The sequence below is a fragment of the Cibotium barometz genome, chromosome 57 (assembly GCF_041138505.1).
Source record: "Cibotium barometz isolate CiBa-2024 chromosome 57, ASM4113850v1, whole genome shotgun sequence".
In the NCBI taxonomy this organism is placed as follows: Eukaryota; Viridiplantae; Streptophyta; class Polypodiopsida; order Cyatheales; family Cibotiaceae; genus Cibotium; species Cibotium barometz.
The window spans coordinates 16,535,721-16,542,548 of record NC_141102.1 but is presented as its reverse complement, the minus strand read 5'-3'; the positions used below and the strand labels follow the sequence as shown (position 1 = coordinate 16,542,548).

At 39.6% G+C, this 6,828-nt stretch overlaps 1 pseudogene; it reads right to left on the bottom strand.

Moving 5' to 3' along the window:
- Positions 1–2,158: 2,158 nt before the first annotated feature.
- Positions 2,159–3,234, bottom strand: LOC147606500 (transmembrane 9 superfamily member 7-like; annotated as a pseudogene).
- Positions 3,235–6,828: the final 3,594 nt, after the last annotated feature.

Sequence of the window (6,828 nt, the reverse complement as noted above, 5' to 3'; positions counted from 1 at the left end):
CCTGCGCGCCACGTCAACTCTCTTCTAGAGCAAGTTTCCACGTCTGATATCCACAACCAAGAGGTGATAACCTCTTGTGCTCCACTTTCTCAAGAGCCTCTTCAAGCTGATGAGCTACCCATCTCCAACTGCTCTGCCACTGCCCCAGCAGCTAACACCATAAGCTACTCTACTGAACTGGATGCTACAGCACAAGCTCATCCCCCGGACTATAGTGCAGTATGCCGTTCTAGCCCTCTCCTGCACAGCGATGCAATAGCTTTGTCTGCAGCCTCTGGGTATTTCGCACGAGATGACCTGGACGCGGCCGTTTCATATAATGACTGTGCTGCCTTCCTTAACGGTCTCTGCGACCAGTTGCACACGTATCCGCTCTACCTCCGAGGTCTGCCAAGGCTTGTACGCGCAACAGCTATGGCAATAAGGGAGTCGTGTTTCAACCAAGGGCAACTGGCCACCACAACTTACCCACTCACACTATTGACCAAGAACAACTTACCCACCCACTCACACTATTGACCAAGGACAACTGCCCACAACTTTAACTAATGGATGATACATCCATCATCTAGAAGTTTTTCACACACCCAATATATCATCTAGAAGTTTCTTACACACCTTCCTCATGTGCCTACAAAATCATTTTCATGAATCCACCATACTGTAACAAGTATATTTTAGGATGCACATGTAAATGGGATGGGTCAGGTGCATGGACTTAGGGTCATGCACATGTAGGATTAGGGCAGATGGGCCTTGTGACTCTAAAAGGCATGTGTTCTAGGACTATTATAGCTTTTAAATGATATCTTTGGACTATCATTACACTTTACTTTTTGTTGTTCTTAGTGTTAATCTCTCAAGCTTTTGTTAATCCAAGTTCATTAGGTTATTCCAAGGCTAAGCTAGATGTTACTTTCTTTTATTGGTATCAGAGTTGTTGGCTTGGATCTTGATGCTTTGATTAGGAGAATAATCATTTTTGGATTATTGTGAACTCAATTTTTAGAATGCATTTTATTGATCATGATTAGTGTTAATCATTCAGAATTGATTTTTACACAATTTTCAGATTTGTTAGTTTCTTGATTTAAGAAGATTAGTAATGAAATTTATTTTAATCATTATTGAATTTGTATAATTAATCACTATTTTCAAAACCATAATCCATTTTACTCTTTGATTTCTTAAAGTTCTTGATCTTGATTTTTTGAAATTTTCTTGATTTTCAAAATTCAGGTTTACATAAGTTTTGGCAATCATTTTTGAGTGATCTGTTGCATTATCTTGCTTAGGGAGTATACTTTTTAAGAGATTAATCCTTAGAGCCTGTATTTTTTCAAGAGTGAAACCCTAGATTGCCAAACTTTGAGTTTTTGAAGGTATATTGCAAGAAGAATGTTGTGCAAAAAATGCAAGAAAAAGGTTGTTATGCAAAAATTTGATGGAGTTTCAAGAAAGTGTACAAAATCTTTTTGTAGTTTCAAGAAGTTTGCAAAATTTCAGATTGTTGTGCAAGATTTGGTGCATAAATTTTAGATTGATGTGCAAGATTTGGTGCAGAAAATTTTTTATATTACTCTGGAGAGTCTTCAAGGTTACTCTGCAGAGATTTTTGGTTCTTGTGCAGAGTGTAGGTTGATATACAGAGTCATGGGAGCAGTTTACACTTTTCAAAGGTTGTTGTGCACAATTTCTTTTCAAAGATTTTTGTGTGGAACAGTGTAGAGTATTGAAGACTATGCACAAATCAATTTAATGCAAAGATTTTTGTGCAGATTGCTAGAAACAGTTTGCTATACCAATCTTCTTAAATTTTATGCAACTTTAGTTTAAAATATCTTTTTCAAGATTAAGGCACAGAGAAGACATAACATAGAAGTGTTGCAAGATTTGTGAATCTTGCTAAAATTCAAGTGAAAAGGGATATTTACATGTAACCTTGGTGGATGCAAAGCAAAAGGATTGAATTAGTGCAAGAGTTTCATGCAATATTGATCTATGCAATACAATATTGTGTATTCTTGGTTAAGTTTGATCAAATTTTATGTATTACAATTTTCCCAACAATCTTTTTACAAGCCCCTTGTCCACAAAAACTCATGAAGAGTGAGTTCCTCATTAAAATTTTCCCTGTTCTTAATTGGTACATACAAACTCAACTGATCTTCAGTGAGGCATATATGCTCCTCACACAAACCAAAAATAAGCATAGAAGCCAATTGTGCTCAGCACAAAAAAGTAGTAGGAGATGATAACCATGTAGCCAAAATACAACACACCAGACACCAGCTTTATTATCTCCATCTTGGTGAAGAAGTAGAATGCGGCATAAAGCAATAGACAGAGTGAAGAACCAGAGGTCAAACATGCCTTCCACCACCACTGGTGATCTTCACTACTTTTTTATTCTTATCAGCACAAAAAAGTAGCAAGACATGATAACCATGTAGCCAAAATACAACACACCAGACACCAGTTTTGTTATCTCCAGCTTGGTGAAGAAGTAGAATGCGGCATACAGCAAGAGATAGAGTGCTCAAGACCCAGAGGTCAAACATGCCCTCCACCACCTGTGGTAATCTTCACTATAGAGTTGGAAGTAGTAGAGCACAATTGTGATCTCTACACAAGTCACGATCAGAATTAAAAAGATGATCAACAAGATTAACCCAAAGATGTAGTAGAACTAGTTAAGCTATATGGAGGTGAGTATGAAGAAGATCTCGATGAATACGGACCTCAATGGTAATATGTTGGCTTCATATACCAAGCTCTAGCATTTGTCTTGGAATCTTATTTGTTCTTATTCAATCTTCAATAGTTGGTTTTTTATACCCAAAATAGCTTCCAATAAAGACAAGGGTACATAGATTCCAAATCACAAGAATACCAATGCAAACATGGTACCAAAAGGCATTCTCTAGAGAACTTTTCACCCCAAATCAACGCATTGAGACAGTGAAGGGAGCACAAAGAAATAAGAAGGTTGTCTTCAATGTTCTTTCATGAGACAAAAAGACAAAGCAACTAACAGTAAGACCAACATCGGCTGTGATACACTCTACAAAACCATCAGGCAACGTCTTGAAGTCATCTACTAGTGTGTCTCAGCAGCATTGACTATGAAATGGTCTAGAATACCGTCAAGCAAGGTCATGATGCTGTTTACCAACGTGTCGCAGCAATGTCAAGACCACTGTCGATTGTGACACGCTCCTTTGGAACCACCATAGCTATAAATCTTGAGAGAGAAACGCATCCAACACTCCCTCAGGGTGTATCCATTGCAGTCTCTCACCCCTCTTGTGGTCTCTCTAGCCACCGCTCTTGTCTATGTCCAAAAAAACGTTTCTTTTCCCCTCTTGAACCACATCGCCATCCTTGATTCTTCTAGCAAGTATCACCGGCCGGCTTCCTTGGGTTTCCCATATGCTTTCTTTTTTCATTCTCTCACCTGGTTGCCATGCACTATTTTCTCCACTATGGATCCTCTACATCCTATCTTATTTATACAAATTACATCTACCTATACGTTGTGTTTCGATTGGGCTCTGGATTTTCCTCACAATGTGACAATCCTTTCTGCTAAACTTGATGACGGGATGGACATTTTGTCATCCTTCCTCCCTGGACTGCTGCCTCTGAACTAATACTGACTTTGACCTTCTACTTTAGTGACTTTTATTTTAATTGATATTTTTGTTTGAACATGGATTAGGTAGACTACACCGGCCTCACATTCTACCATTTGTGCTCATCATATTTTACCATTTTTAAACATTTGATCAATTTATATACTCATGTGCTTACATATATTTACATGAGCTTTTATTTTGGTTTAACTTTGTGCATAAATGTAAATTGTTGTAGTATAATTATGTGCTTACCAATGTTATAATCCACCATGTTGAATTGATCTTTGCTCACTTGTATGCTCAACCTTTGAGAGAGAGAGGGTTCTTTAATGTGTTCTCAATCCAATTCGAGTCGAGAGAGGGAGAGAGAGAGAGAGAGAGAGACAAAGAAAAGGAGTACTTTGGTATTGTATGTATGTGTGTGAGAGATAAAGGAGTATTTTAATGATATAGTGAGAGTAAGAGAGGGAGAGAACCATCACACTATAATGTGTATATGTGTGCGTGAGAGAGAGAGAACCGTTGCACTATTACACTAGTTTTTAATTAAGTAAAATAACGATTACGTGTCACTTACGCATTGCCCATCATCGCTTAAGCAATGCACTGAAAGTACCTTGTTTGAGTGATGCCCATGCTGCAGGTGTCCCTTATGCCATGTTGCAGGCATCACTTAAGAAATGCCTATACGTCTCTTAAGCTACGTCTAGTAATCGTTCCCTATGGGTGCCACATCAACAACACACAGTAGGGATGCTCAAAGTGACGCTTTTAGTAGCAAAACACACATCGTTAAAGAGGTGGTGTGGTGTAGTGGTTAGTGCATGTTTTGGATCGTGCTTCTACTAACATCAACGCATTGGATCATGCCTTTGATTGTTTGAGTGGTGCTTAAGTGGATGATGCCATTGGTTCACACTTTATCCTGCACTTTGAGCATGTTCTTTTGACTCCCACCACCCACGAGTGTTGACACGAGCCTATGTTCTTTAGGCTGTGATATTTTTCTATGGGTGCATTCTATGCCACTTTTGGCACATGGTTACTAACTATGTGGCAAATCATTCTGATGCACCTATGACACATCTTAGTCGTGGCATACATGATGGTTCTTTTGCACTGAGACAATTCCACATTCATGCTAGGAGCATTGATTCCACTTGGTGGATACCTCAGGTTTTAGATTCATACTATAGTCATGTGGACGGGCTTAGGAGCTTTCCCTTCGGACCCTTGCACTACCACGACATCAATATCAAGGATCCCTAATGTGTACCTTTCTATTTGATCTTGGAGGGTACACGAATAGCTACACCATCAAGGGTGGTTCGTTAGCCTCTCCATTCACACTAGATTGGCACATGACCACTATCTTGGATTCAGAGTGCCTTGGATTTACATTCATCCATACAAGAGTCCATTGACCTTTCCATTCGATCCGGGTACTGTTGGAGATTACCTTTTGACAGTGGGGTGGAATTACTTCATTTTTGACCTAGGTGGCCATACGACCTAAAATTGAGAGGTGTGCCATAGGTTCTGACCTTGTAATTGCAATAGGGTTTCAAAAAGAGTATTGCACATTGCTAATAGATTCCTTAAAGCAAAGATTTGTAGACAATGTGGTCTTGGCCAGCTTGTTTATGTCCATCTTCATTCCTAAGTGGGAAGCTTTTGAAAGTATATGGGGTTGATGAAATGAATGTCTTGGTTGACTTTTATGCATGGCCAAAAGAGACAGTCAGTGAAGAAATGCGTTTAAACCTTGTGGATGAGAGCTGCATAAAAAAGGAATTTCAAGTGTTTAAAGTGCAAGCAGATTTGGATTGGAAAAAACTCCCTTTGCATGAAACTTGGACATGCATAGGTTGGAATACTTTTCTTAAGGAAAAATATGCAAACTTATTGTTCTTGAGTCAAATTGCCATGATCCAGTCTGCTGTAGTACGACAATTTGTGAAAGGGGTTTTTCTACACAAAGTGAGATCAAAATACGTTGAAGAAAAAAAATTTAGATGAGAAGTTTGGAATCATTGTTGCATATATCAATTGAAGGTCCAAATGTGGAATATTTGGATGTTGCTCAAGCTATGGAGGCATGGAAGGATGCCTCCATACAAAGTTTTTGAATGCTTATTTTTTGAAATGCAAAGCGATGTTAGATATTTAAAAATAAGTTTTAAAAATGGTCGATACTCAAATGACATTTTTTTTTTAAGTGTGAGATTTTGAAAAAGAGGTTTTGAATTATTCATCTAATTGAAAACCTTAGCATAGTTAAAACCAAAGGTTTTTGTATTGGTTGTAAATTTTTTTTTTCGTGAACAGTGTTCCATGTTCCAGTAACACCACATTTCTTAAGGAGCATCTAGGTCTCTGGAGGGGGGTTTACCATCATCCGGATTGGAAATTGCATTGAATCAGAGCTTTATTGTTTCAGTAAGGGCTGCTCTCGGGAGGCAGCCAAGAGCATGCGCGCGTACACGGCCCTTAAAGCTAGCCACCATAAGAAAAGAACAAGGTACTCCTGAGGGGCTCTCTCTCGTCTCTTCTCTCACACTCACACAGACGCCAACTCCACCTAAGAGGGGGTATAGGGGAGTTCGACAGAGGGCTCTTGGGTTTGGTGCAGAGTTTCTGATGTCTTTCATGTGTGTGTGTACTACTGCTTTGTGCGCAGGAAGACAAGGGTGTGGCTGAGCACATTCCAGAGCCTGCCAAGGCCTACGATGAGGCAGCCCGCTTGATGAAAGGGCCACATGCCAACACCAACTTCCCATTACTTTCCTCTTCCAGCTATAGTGCAGTGCAGTGCATCCTCCATCAGTAACACCAAAACTGCAGCGACGCTGCAACTGCACGGCTATCCTAGATGACAAGGGCCCTCCTCAGAACTAGCAAAGGTATCATCAAAGCTGGTGAATGCAACAGGAGGAGGAGCCCTTCTTAAGTCTTTGTCTTATGCAAGGGCAACTGCCCACAACTTACCCTTTTAACTAATGGATGATACATCCATCATCATCTAGAAGTTTTTCACACACCCAATATATCATCTAGAAATTTCTCACACACCCGATATTTCCTCCTGTGCCCACAAAATCACTTTCATGAATCCGCCGTATTGTAACAAAGTATATTTTAGGATGCACATGTATATGGGATCGGTTGGTGGGTGTATGGGCTTAGGGTC